The sequence below is a fragment of the Lepus europaeus genome, chromosome 5 (genome assembly GCF_033115175.1).
Source record: "Lepus europaeus isolate LE1 chromosome 5, mLepTim1.pri, whole genome shotgun sequence".
Classification (NCBI taxonomy): Eukaryota; Metazoa; Chordata; class Mammalia; order Lagomorpha; family Leporidae; genus Lepus; species Lepus europaeus.
Window position 1 is genome coordinate 108,612,788 of NC_084831.1, and position 13,958 is coordinate 108,626,745.

Sequence of the window (13,958 nt, forward strand, 5' to 3'; positions counted from 1 at the left end):
GCTATGCCACAGCACCGTCCCCTCAAATTTTCTTTACTTAGAAACACAACGGATTCATACAATCTGCTTAGCTCCTCCTCTCTTAACAACTGTCAAACTTTGATATGATATGCCACAGTAAACACGTACAATTTGCTCTAAGTAACATTTTTTAAACATTGCTGCTCTGGGGCCAGTGCCGTGGTGTAGCAGGTAAAGTTGCCGCCTGCAGTGCTGGCATCCCATGTGGGCACTGGTTTGGGTCCCGGCTGCTCCACTTCCCATCCAGCTCTCTGCTATGGCCTGGGAAAGCAGTCAAAGATGGCCCAAGTCCTTGGGCCCCTGTACCTCCGGAGGAGACCCAGAAGAAGCTCCTGGCTCCTGGCTTCAGATTGGCGCAGCCCCAGCCATTGCAGCCAATTGAGGAGTGAACCAGCAGATGGAAGTCCTCTCCCTCTTTCTCTGTGTTAACTCTTTAAAGTAAATAAATAAATATTTTTAAAAAATAACATGGCTGCTCAGCAAGCTTCCTTGAATATAATGAAAAACTCTCAAATGTTTTTCAGTATATCCTTGAGATTCAGAGGGGTTTTCGGTGCATACCAAAGCTTTGTGATATCTAAAATAGCAACTCTAAATAGCACTCTCAGCCAACAGAACAAATGGGATAGAAAGAGAGCCCAGCAATGAGCTACAGGGCAGCCTGCTCACCCACGCGCAGCTGGAGGGAAAGCTCCATGGAAACCAGTGGTCCAATGCCCTGGACATTCAAAAGAAAGCAGGAGGATGGCCACACTGCTAGCTACATTGCTTTGACTAATTTGTTTTTAAAGATTTATTTATTTGAGGCCGGCACTGTGGCTCAACAGGCTAATCCTCCGCCTAGTGGCGCCGGCACACCGGGTTCTAATCCCAGTCAGGGCGCCGGATTCTGTCCCGGTTGCCCCTCTTCCAGGCCAGCTCTCTGCTATGGCCCGGGAGTTCAGTGGAGGATGGCCCAAGTCCTTGGGCCCTGCACCCCATGGGAGACCAGGAAAAGTACCTGGCTCCTGCCTTCGGATCAGCACGGTGCGCCGGCGGCAGCGCACCAGCTGCGGTGGCCATTGGAGGGTAAACCAACGGCAAAGGAAGACCTTTCTCTCTGTCTCTCTCTCTATCCACTCTGCCTGTCAAAAAAAAAAAAAAAAAAAAAAGATTATTTGAAAGGCAAAGTTTCAGAGAGAGGGGGAGACACAGATAGGTCTTCCATCTGCTGGTTCACTCCCCAAATGGCCACAATAGCCAAAGCCAGGACAGGCTGAAGCCAGGAGCCAGGAGCTTCATCCAGGTCTCCCATGTGGATACAGGGGCCCAAGTACTTGGGCCATCTTCTGCTGCTCTCTCAGGTAATCTGTGGGGAGCTGGATCAGAAGTGGAGCAGCTGGCACATGAACTGGATGTTCATATGGGACGTCAGTACCACAAGCAGTAGCTTAACCTCCTGTGCCACAATGCCAGCCCCTGCCTTGACTATTGGTTGTAGGACTGTACATCAATCTGTTTCTCCATCCCTCTCTTTCTCACTTTCTCTTTGATCACTAGAAAGTATTCTGAGGGCTCATTAAAATTGGGCTTGGGAGGCCAGCATTGTGGTGTAGTGGGTAAAGCCGCCACCTATAATGCAGCGTCAGCATCTCACATGGGCAGCGGTTTGAGTCCCGGCTGCTCCTCTTCCAATCCAGCTCTCTGCTATGGCCTGAGAAAGCAATACAAGATGGCCCAAGTCCTTGGACCCCTGGGCCCATGTAGAAGACCCCTAAAGCAGTAATTTTTAAAGGCATATTGGCTTAGTTTGATTTTAAAATTACAGTGATTGTTAAACTGTTGAAAATACCACACTTCAAAAATACATTTAAAGGTCACAAATAAAACCATTTTCATCAACAGCAGATAAAATTCCCCACATTTTGCTTGACCTTGAATTATACTAATATAAATTAACTGTGTAATGATAACCATTGCTTTATGGTCATGATCAAATTAACTATCACTCTAATTCACATAATTTTCCATTTGTGTTCCATATTATTCCTTACAGTTTAAACAGAGACCAAGGTAAAGAGGATTTTTAGTAAATACTGTTGTGGAGCAGGCTGTGTCATTTCCTCCCCAGCAGGCCCTATTACTAGAGTCTTAATAGATTCTTATTTAATCAGAATATCAAAGCATACAAATAAGCCTTTATATATAAAATTATACTTCGATTGCTAAGTAACCAATTCAAACATATCCCACACAGCTGGAGGTGATTTGGTTGTTTTTTTTTTTTTTTTTTTTAACTCCAACAGGAAAGAAGGAGAAAAGAAAAACAAATTCCTTCTTTTTTTTAAAAAAAAAAGATTTATTTTCTTTATTTGAAAGACAGTTACAGAGAGAGGTAGAGACAGAGAGAGGTCTTCTGTGTGTTGGTTCACGCCACAAATGGCCGCAATGGCCATAGCTGAGCTGATCCGAAGCCAGGAGCCAGGAGCTTATTCTGGGTCTCCCATGTGGGTGCAAGGGCCCAAGGACTTGGGCCATCCTCCGCACTTTTCCCAGGCACATTAACAGGGAGCTGGATTGGAAGTGGAGCAGCCGGAACTCAAACCAGAGCCCATATGGGATGCTGGCGCTGCAGGCCAGGAATTTAACCAGCTGTGCCATGGTGTCTGCCCCAAAACAAGTCTCTTTTAAGTGGCAGCAAGCAACACACACACACAGTTTAATTAATCTGTCCTAAATTTTAACATTCTCACAGAAAAAAAACACAAATATATCATTTCTATGAATAGAAACTTGGAAGGAAAAAGTAACAACGATGCATCTTCAAAGTCCTCTGCTGTAAACATTCATCACTGCATGAAAACCATGGGAGTGGCCAGTGCTGTGGCTCAGCAGGTTAAGCCACCGTCTGCAGTGCCAGCATCCCATAGGAGTGCCAATTTGAGTCCTGGCTCCTCCACTTTCGATTCAGCTCCCTGCTAATGCACTGAAAGCAGTGGATGATGGCCCACCTGCGTGGGCCCCTGTACCCACATGGGAGACCCAAAAGTTCCTGGCTCCTGGTTTCAGCCTGGGCCATCCCAGCTGTTGCAGTCATTTGGGGAGAGAATCAGCAGATGGAAGATCTTTCTCTCTGTCTCTCCCTCTCTCTTTCTCTCTCTGCATTTCTGACTTTCAAATAAATAAATAAAGCTTTAAAAAAAATGGGAGTCAGATATCTGAAAAAAAAAAAAAAAAAGCACATAAATAAAACCTTTACATAATATCACTGGATTGTTACTGTCTGAACTAAATGTTCAAAAATTCTATTTTCAGGCTGTAATTAGGAATCTAACATTTGGAGAGGAAAAGAATTTTGAATTTTCTGGGTGAAAATAGAGTGAACACCTTGATAGCAAGATGTGAAAAAAAATTAGTCCTTTTCAATTTATTTTTCCTATCTCACCATCATCTACTTAACTGTTCACTCTTACAACTCGTTGTAACGCCTATGTAGTGAAAACAAAACAAAAACTTCATTTTCTTTTCCACAGGATAAAAATTATTTATTCACATCAGAGAAGGAAAATATCAAAGATGCCATCCTGTCCAACCCTATGGGAACCAGTCCAGGATACTCCTTCAAGCTTAGGCCTTTTATTTCACCAAGGTTTCAAGGCCCCCACTTCATTGAGGCAAAAAGATCACTGATTCACTGTTTCAGTAAGCAGTACTGAATACTGAAAAATATTTTCAAACATACTGACATTAATCTATTTCTTGGTATCTTAGGTTCCAAATCAATAAAGGGAATAGTTCTGTATATGAGAAATAAGACAAATGGGAATTTTTCAGATTTTTTAATGTACTAAAATTTAGAAATAAGAGGTATAACATTTTGAAAAAGCATGATTTTTTTTTCTTCTAAACTTATAAATCCAAGTTATTTCAAAGAGTATCTCTTAGGATAAGGGCGAGCAGACAATGGCCTGGCTGGAGACCAAATATGCCCCACTGCCTAGTTTTGAAAAGCCTCTGAGTGGCTTCTATATTTTTAAATGGTTAAGGGGGAGAATCAAAGTATAATATTTTGTGATGTGAACATTATATGAAATTCAAATGTTAGTGTCCATAAATAAAGCTTTATTGGAACACAGCCCATGCTTATCATTCATTTAAGTCAGTGGTGGGGAGCTGTTTTTCTGCCAAGGGCCATTTGGATATTTATAACATCTTTCACAGGCCATACAAATCCATCAACTTAAAAATTAGCCTGCTACACATTAACTGAATTTCCAGTCCCCCTGTGGTTGCCTTGGCAGGGACAGACTAAATGATTGTGAGGGTTTTATTTGGCCTATGGGCTGGGCATTCCCCAGTCCTAATTTAAGCATTATCCATGGCTGCTTTTTTGGCAGAATTTGGCCATCGTGACACTGTATGGCCCACAAAGTCTAAAATATTTACTATCTAGCCCTTTACAGAGAAAATGTGCTTGTTTGGCACAGTGGTTAAGACACCTATAATCCATATCAGAGTAGCTGGGTTCAGGTTCAGATTCAGGCTCAGATTCCAGTTCTAGCGTCCTGCTAATGAACATCCAGGGAGGCAGCAGACAATGCCTCAAGCGCTTGGGTCCCTCCACCCACATGGGAGACTAGGATTGAATTCTAGGCTCCAGCTGGGGCCTGGCCCAGCCTAGGCTGTTGTGGCCATTTGGGGAATGAATCAGTTGATGGAAGATTTCTTTGTGTCTCTGCCTTTCAAAAAAGAAAAGAAAAAAGTTTAAGTTTGCCAAGCCTCCCTTAGAAGACCACTTTCTCTAATGATGCTACAAATTAGGAACACAGTTTTGAATGATCTGTTTTGAGAATTCTTTTTATCCACGCTCAGTAGTGGAAAACTTTTTTTTAATAAATTGACTTGAGAGACAGAGATATAGATATCTAGCCAAAGAGAGCTTCCATCTGCTGGCTCATTTCTCAAAAGTCCAAAATGGTCAGGACTGGGCCAGGCCAAAAACGAAAGCCAAGAATTCAATCCAGGTCTTCCATGTGGGTGACAGGGACTGTTATCTGAGACATCACCTGCTGCCTCGCAAGACAGGCACTGGCAGGAAGCTGGAATCGAGCCAGTACTAGATATCAAACCCAGGTACTCAAATGTGGGAAGTTGGGGCTGGCGCTGTGGCGCAGCAGGTTAATGCCCTGGCCTGAAGAGCCGGCATCCCATATGGGTGCTGGATTGAGACCCGGCTGCTCCACCTCCGATCCAGCTCTCTGCTAATGCCTGGGAAAGCAGTGGAAGATGGCCCAAGTCCTTGGGTCCCTGCAGCCATGTGGAAGACTCAGAAGAAGCTCCTGGCTCCTGGTTCAGATCAACGCAGCTCTGGCTGTTGCGGCCAATTGGGGAGTGAACCAGTGGATGGAAGATATCTCTGCCTCTCCTCTCTCTCTGTAACTCTGACTTTCAAATAAATAAATAAATCTTTTTTAAAAATGTGGGAAGTTAGGATATTTGTTTTTAAGATTTATTTATTTATTTGAAAGGCAGAGCATCGGTAAAAGGGAGAGACAAATATTTTTCCATCCACTGATCCATTCCCCAAATGGCCACAATAGCCAGGGCTGGACCAGGCTGAAACTAAGAGACAGGAACTCTATTCAGGTCTCCCACATGGGTGACAGGGTCCAAGCACTTGATCCTTCCCAGCAGGAAACTGTACAGGAAGTGGAGCAGCAGGACTTCAACTGGTGCTCTGATATGGGATACCAGCATGGTAAACTGTGGCTTAACCCACTGCAACACAATAGCTGCCCCACCACCACCCTCGCCAGCAACATAGGCATCTTAACTGCTAAGTCAAACAGCTGCTCCAAATCTTCATTCTTTAAAGAGAAATACGAGTTTTGAAAATGGCTAAGATATTTGAAGCCAAAACTATATGACACTGGTATCATGATGAATCAAACAGCAGGCATCTATTGATAATCTAAATTTATGGAAGATAATTTTTAACTTTTTAAAAAAAAGTTTTATTTGAAAGATGAAATAACCAGGGGGTGGAGATGAGGACAGAGAGAGAGAGACAGAGAGACAGAGAGATCTTTCAACTGCTGGTTCATTTCCCATATGGCTGCAGCAGGGACTTGGTCAGGCAAAAGCCAGGAGTTCCTTCCCAATCTCCCATGTGGATGCAGGTGCACAAGCACTTGGGCCACCATCTGCAGCCTTCATGCGTGCATTAGCAGGAAGCTGGCTCAGAAGTGGAGCAGTCAGGACTCAAACAGACATTCTGATATGGCATCACAAGTGATATGCTGGCATCACAAGTGGCGGGTTAACCCACTGTACCTCATTCTTTTGTGTTTGTTTTTTTTTTAAGTTCTATCTCTGATTTCTAGGAGCTAACAATCTAGTGGATCAGTTACATGCTTTCATAGCCTTGAGTCAAGGTAAATGGGATACAGATGCCGTGCAAATAGAAAGCATAGAAGAGAAAAAAAAAAAAACTGTATAATAAAGCTAGAAGATCTACTTTCTCATGGGGCTGTGAATTTTCTATGAAAGAGGAACTGCAGGGGTGGATGTTCGGCCTAGCAGTCAAGAAACCAGGGTAAAACGCCTGCATCCCATACTGGAATCCTGGGTCTGACGCCTGGCTCTAGCTCCTGACTCCTGCTTCCTCCTGATGCACACCCTGGGAGATGGCAGTAATGGCTCAAGTGATTGGGTATTGCCACCTACATGGGAGATCCCCAGTGAGTTCTCAGCTCCCAGCAACAGGTGTTGTGGGCAGTTGGGGAGTAAACCAGAGAAGGCAAGCTCTCTGTCTCTTTCCATCTCTGCCTCTCAATTAAAAAAAAAAAAAAAGAAAGAAAGAAAGAAAGAAAAAGAAAAAGAAAAACAGGGACAGATTTCCATATGGGTGCCAGTTCAAGTTCCAGTTGCTCCACTCTAGTCCAGCTCCCTGTTAATGTGTCTGAAAAAGCAGCAGAAGATGACCCAAGTGCTTGGGTCCTTGCACCCACTTGGGAGACCTGGAAGAAGCTCCTGACTCCTGGCTTCAGCCTGTCCTGGCCTTGGCCATTGTGGCCATTTGGGGAGTGAACCAGCGGACGGAAGACTTCTCTCTGTCTCCCCTCTCTCTCTGTAACTTTGCCTTTCAAATAAATAAAATACATACATTTTTAAAAAGAAAAATAAGGGGCCAGCACTGTAGCGCAGTAGGTTAATCCTCTGCCTGTGGCACCGGCATCCCATATGGATGCCAGTTCTAGTACCAGTGCTTCTCTTCCAATCCAGCTCTCTGCTATGGCCTGGGAAAGCAGTAGAGGATGGCCCAAGTCCTTGGGCCCCTGCACCCATGTGGGAGACCAGGAAGAAGCACCTGGCTCCTGACTTTGGATCGGCCCAGCTCCGGCCATTGCAGCCATTTGGGGAGTGAACCAACGACGGAAGACCTTTCTCTCTGTCTCTCCTTCTCATTGTCTGTAATTCTACTTCTCAAATAAATAAATAAAATCTTTAAAATAAAATAAAATCTTTAAAAAAAAAAGATTTAAAAAAAGAGGAACTCCAGTAGTACTTCAGGCAATACATTCCTAAAATAAATGAGTGGCTCCCAAATGAACGTCTTATTTATTATTTTTTATTTTTTTTATTTGACAGGCAGAGTTAGACAGTGAGAGAGAGAGACAGAGAGAAAGGTTTTCCTTCTGTTGGTTCACCCCACAAATGGCCACTATGGCCGGTGCACTGCGCCAATCCGAAGCCAGGAGCCAGGTGCTTCCTCCTGGTCTCCCATGCGGGTGCAGGGCCCAAGACCTGGGCCATCCTCTACTGCCTTCCCAGGCCACAGCAGAGAGCTGGACTGGAAGAGGAGCAACCGGGACAGAACTGGTGCCCCAACTGGGAGGGACTAGAACCCAGGGTGCTGGCGCCACAGGCGGACGATTAACCTAGTGAGCCTCGGCGCCGGCCTCCAAACGAACATTTTTAAAGAACACAACTCACTTAAATGTAAAAGCTGTTTAACTTTCATAATAATAAAGCGTAAGATAAAATTACCATAAATAAATAACCAATTTCCCAGTTATACAAAGTTAATCATTTATCCTTGGCCCTCTTCCTTTTTAAATGTATATGCTCTCCCTGAGTAATTTCATCCACTCCTCCGGCCTCCACTACTACTTACTGGCTAACTCAGAAACATGTATCAACAACCTGAATGCTCCAGACACTTCAAAATCAACATGTTTAATACTAAAATGAGTATCTCCCCCTGCACCCCCAAAATAAGATCCTTTATCCATATAGTTTTACAAGCTAAAAAACTAAGTCGTTTACTTCTCTGTTCACTTTTTTTTTTTTAAAGATTTTTATTTATTTATTTCACAGGGAGAGTTATAGACAGTGAGAGAGAGAGAGAGAGAGAGAGAAAGGTCTTCCTTCCGTTGGTTCACTCCCCAAATGGCCGACATGGCTGGAACTATGCCGATCCGAAGCCAGGAGCCAGGTGCTTCTTCCTGGTCTCCCATGTGGGTGCAGGGCCCAAACACTTGGGCCATCCTCTACTGCTTTTCCAGGCTACAGCAGAGAGCTGGCCTGGAAGAGGAGCAACCAGGACTAGAACCAGCAGCTATATGGGATGCCGGCACCGCAGGCGGAGGATTAACCTAAGGCACCACCGCGCCCGCCGGCCCCTTCTGTACACTTTCAAAGCCAACTTTTTAGTCCTGTCAACTTCATATTATCATTATCTGTCCTCTCCTCTCCACCCATATGACTGCCTTCCTATTCCAAATCCTTATCTTATCTAGACTATTTCAACAGCACTAGCCCCTAACTTGTCTCCCAATCTCTTGCCTTTCTCCATCCAACCCAGTCTACACTCCAAACCGTCCCCATATTATCTTTCCTAATTACTTAAAATCTTTCCCTGGCCCTCCATTGTCTTTAGGATCAAGTCCAAAGTTCTTAGCAGGATACACAGGCCCTTCACCACTTGGCACCAGAAGACTTTTTATTCTCATTTTCTGAATCAAAACTTTTTAATTACCTATATCTGTATGTTATCTTAACATATCCTGCACTTAGAAGTATTAAAAATGTATTTAACAACATACTATATAGTGAAATATTTTACCAAACTGGATTAATCACTGGTTTTATCACTCCAAATTAGGGGAACTAAAACCACAAACTTACCTAGCAATTTCAGTGATCCTCATGTGATCAGGAGCCAAGCTCTGAATTTTCTATTTTCAGCTTATTTCCAGGCATCTCCTCCTTTAGTCTAATCACCATCTCCATAACACGCTGTGACTTTTAGCAACAACAGACTACAACACATTCCTCAAACATACCATATACTTTCACATATGTCCCCAGTCTGCATTCATGTCTTGTTTCCCTGGCCAAATCAGAAACTCCTCTTCATCCTTCAAAACCAAATTCAAATATGGTGTGTTCTCTCTAATCCTCCTTCTTGCCACACACAGAATTATTCTGCTTCATCCGTGTTCTCATTAAACTAGCTATTCCCCTGCGATGGCTCTTACCACACTAAAACTGTAGGAATTTACTTATGTATCTGGCTGTAACTATCTTTTTTTTTTTTTGCACAATTTTTTTATTTATATTTGTTTTTTTTTTAAATTAAACTTTTATTTAATGAATATAAATTTCCAAAGTACAGCTTATGGGTTACAATGGCTTCCCCCTCCCAAAACTTCCCTCCCACCCACAACCCTCCCCTTTCCCGCTCCCTCTCCCCTTCCAATTACATCATGATTCATTTTCAATTCTCTTTATATACAAAAGATCAGTTTAGTGGCTGTAACTATCTTGAAGACACAGACACATTTTCTTTTCTCCAGCACTTAATGTATTGTCTAAAAACGTATATTTTTAAAAATATTTTAAAACTTCTGGGGCTGGTGCTGTGGCATAGTGGGGAAAGCCAACGCCTTGCAGTGCCGGCATCCCATATGGGCATCAGTTTGAGTTCTGGATGCTCCACTTCTGATCCAGCTCTATGCTATGGCCTGGGAAAGCAGTAGAAGATGGCCCATGTCCTTGGGCCCCTGCACCTGCAAGGGAGACCAGGAAGCTCCTGGCTCCTGGCTTCGGATCGGCGCAGCTCCAGCCATTGGCCTTCTGGGGAGTGAACCGGTGGATGGAGGACCTCTCTTTCTCTCTCTACCTCTGCATCTCTGTAACTCTGCCTTTCAAATAAATAAATAAATCCTTAAAAAAGCCAAAAAACTTTTTACTGAAAAATAAGCACCTCTTATGGCACTAAGATAATGCCAAAACTGTAGTTACAGAGTCACCAAGAGCTTGGAAACAAAAAGAATCTCACCAGCAGAAAAAAAAAGATGTTCTTACGTACAAAGTATAATTAAATTGTAGCTTGTGCATGTCTTCATCTATATCTTGCAATACCAGTTTCTTTCTTACATTCTTCTTGAAAAAGTTCTTCAGAGAACTCTCCTTCAAGTGTCGCATGTCATTTGTCTCTCACTGGCACAATTTGAAACTCAGTTTAGCACAGAGGTTAAGATCAGAGTCCTTGGAGCCTGACTGATCTGAATCCCTCCTCTGCTACCAAGCTGCCAGATCACAGGCAAGTTATTCAACTCTCCATGTTCTCCATGTGATCTTAATAACAACATAGCCCAGGCTGCTGTTGTAAGGACTACATAAATTAATACATGCAGTGCATTTAGAACACTGCGTGGTTCGGAGCAGGCCCCACGCAATGCTATGATGATCACCAGCTTTTTTTTTTTTTTAAACAAAATTACATGAGATATTCAACACTTTATAATAGTTACTTTTCATGTTATCTGAAAGGCAGAGAGAGAGAGAGAGAGAGGAGCAAGCAAAAAAGAGACATTCCATTCACTAGTTCACTCCCCCAAATGTCCACAAGAACCAAGGCCGAGTCAGGACAAAGCCAGGAGCCCAGAACTCAATCCGGATCTTCTATGTGGGTGGCAGGGGCCCATGCACTTGAGTCACCTTCTGCTGCCTCCCAGGGTGTGTATTATCAGGAAGCTGGGATCGGAAGCAGAGTTGGGACTCAAACCCAAGCACTACAATGTGAGAAGTAGTCATCACAAACAGTAACTTAACCACTGGCCATACAGTTGCCCCATCATCAGCTTTTAAGATCACTTTTTAAAAATTTATTTTAGTTCACTTGCTACAGTCTAATTGCCTAGATGGATGAAATTATACGTTGCTCATATGTGAATAGGATGTAAGTGCTAAGACCATTTAAAAGTAATATATGGGGCTGGCAATGTGGTACAGCGGGTTAACACCCGGGCCTGAAGCGCCGGCATCCCATATGGGCGCCGGTTCGAGACCCAGCTGCTCTACTTCTGATCCAGCTCTCTGCTATGGCCTGGGATAGCAGTAGAAGATGGCCCAAGTCTTTGGACCCCTACACCCACGTGGGAGACCTGGAGGAGGCTCCTGGCTCCTGGCTTCCTATCAGCACAGCTCCGGCCGTTGCAGCCAACTGGAGAGTGAACCATTGGATAGAAGACCTCTCTCTCTCTCTTTCTGCCTCTCCTCTCTGTGTAACTCTGACTTTCAAATAAATAAATAAATCTTTAAACAAATAAAAAAGTAATATATAGAGTGGGGCTATTGCTGTGGCGTAGCAGGTAAAGCCGCCGCCTGCAGTGCCAGCATCCCACATGGGCGCCGGTTCTAGTCCCAGCTGCTCTACTTCTGATCCAGCTCTCTACTATGGCCTGGGAAAGCAGTCAAAGATGGCCCAAGTCCTTGGGCCCCTGCACCTCCATGGGAGACCCAGAAGAAGCTCCAGGCTCCTGGCTTCGGATCAGCGCAGCTATGGCTGTTGTGGCCAATTGAGGAGTTAACCAGTGGATGGAAGACCTCCCTTTCTCTCTCTCTCTTTCTGCCTCTCTGTAATTCTGCCTTTCAAATAAATAAATAATTTAAAAAAAAAAAAGTAATATAGGGTGGGAATTTGAGATGCCAGATGGAACACTTGCATCCCATTTCCTAGTGCCCATTTGCTTCCCAGCTCCCAATTCCAGCTTCCTGCTACTGAGGACCCTGGGAAGAGTCCTTGTCACCCAAGATGTGGATTGAGTCCCTGGCTCCTGGCTTCGGTCAAGCCCAGTTCTGGCTATTATGGCTATTTGGGGTGGGAACCAGTGGATGGAAGCTTTGTCCAATTCTTTTTGCCCTTTGAATCATTTTTTCTTAAAAGAAACATGATTTCCAGCTTTAGAAAATTGCCTAATGTCAATCAAAAAATTAATATTCTTCTTTTATTTCTGTATTTAAAGAATGTATTGGGCTCTCTCCCTGACACATTTGTTAAAAATCAAACCTGGATAAAACTACAAGTTTAATATGAAAAAAAAAAAGTATGTATTGCCAGTTCAACACACATATCTAAGATTAATGAAAAGCCAAGAACACAAAAAGACACAATTCTTGCATTTCCTGGTTTGTGCCTGGGAAACTACTTCAGAACACATCTACAAGTATGCCCAGTAGAGGCCTGATGGTTACAAACTACTATTCCTGTTCTTATTTACCATGTTACCCTCCCCAACCTATCTCACACACACCCACAGAAAAAAAGGCAAATACCCATAATAAATCCTGTACAAAAAAATACAGCTATGTGTTTCTACAGTAACTTGGAATGACCTAAATCTTCCTATTAGCAGTCTCTCAGTGTACAAACAAAAATATAAAGTCCTGATTTGAAAGCTTATTAAACCAGATATCTTACCCTTAATGTAGGTTGACCGATACCAAACTTGGTGGTAAATGATTCCACAACAGTGTACATGAGCTATTCTAGAAAATGTCATCTATCAGTTAAAAACAGACCACAGTTCAAACGGCGCTGATTGTGTGAGAAAAGAGCTGAAACAACTTATTTACATAGTAAACAGAAATTTAACACTTTATCTGAAACACTGCAGGTGAATCACCAGCTCCAGGTAAAGGCTTACAGAGCGCCCACTACCTACTAGGCGCCAGCCCGCTCCAGGTACACGGTGCAGTAACAAAGCCTGACTAGCCCTGAACGCCGCGGCTCGGCTCTCGACCCGGGGACGACCCACAGGCACGGGCTTCCCAGCTTTGCAGCACGCAAGCACGGGCCCGGAGGAGTTAATCTGACGCAGCTATCACATCTGGCATGTGGCTCGCGGCCCAAGCCTCGGACTTGACTCATCATCTACTCATCTTCTGCCCCACTAGTTACTCCGACAGTCTTAGGAGTGTCCCCGTCGGGTCGTTACCATTCGAATCCTCCTTGCCATCTTTCAGCACGGCGCTTGTCAGACTCCGTGACCATCCCACACAAACAGATCCCAAGAGCCCGTGGAAGTTCAAGCGCGCTGGCGAGAACGCCGTCGCTCCTCCCGGCTTCCCGGGAGCCTCCAGCCGCTGCGAGGGCCGGCCAGGAAACCCGCGGTCCGGCTCCACCACCACCCAGAGCCCGGCGCCGGCGGTGTGGAGCCAGCCCGCGCGCGGGCCCGGCTCCCTCAGGGCCACCGGACGGCGCCCGACGCCCACAGCCCCAAGAGGCCGAAACTGCGGCCTCAGAGCCCGCCCCGGGTCGCCTCGCTCCTACCTGCCAGAGGCTCGACGCTGCCTCCGCCGCCGCGGCGCTGCGAGGCTCGCGTCCTCTCCGCCGAGGGGCCGCCGTCCCGGCTCCCACTCGCCTCGGCGCCGATCCGCCCCCGCAGGTCCGGCCGAAGTGCCCGCCCCGGCCCCACCCCTGCCCGTCGAGGGCCACTTCTTATTGGCTCCTGTTCCCACCCGTCACGCTCGGCCCGCCCCGGGCACCGCCCGGGACCGTGGTGAGGGGGAACCTCCGGGTCCGGAGCCCGCGTCCCGGCCAGAACCTTGCCCAGGGCCTTGGTGGCCGCGACGCTGCCGCCGTCGAGCAGCCGAAGCCTCGAGCTCCG

The 13,958-nt window shown here is 45.3% G+C and overlaps 1 protein-coding gene across 2 annotated transcripts in view; it reads right to left on the minus strand.

Annotated features, from left to right (window-relative positions):
- Positions 1 to 13,708, minus strand: part of DENND2C (DENN domain containing 2C) — a 73,899-nt gene extending 60,191 nt beyond the window's left edge. For both annotated transcript variants that reach the window (XM_062192018.1, XM_062192017.1), the window contains exon 1: positions 13,622 to 13,708. The gene's annotated coding sequence lies outside the window, so the exon portion shown is untranslated. The remainder of the gene's footprint in view (positions 1 to 13,621) is intronic.
- Positions 13,709 to 13,958: the final 250 nt, after the last annotated feature.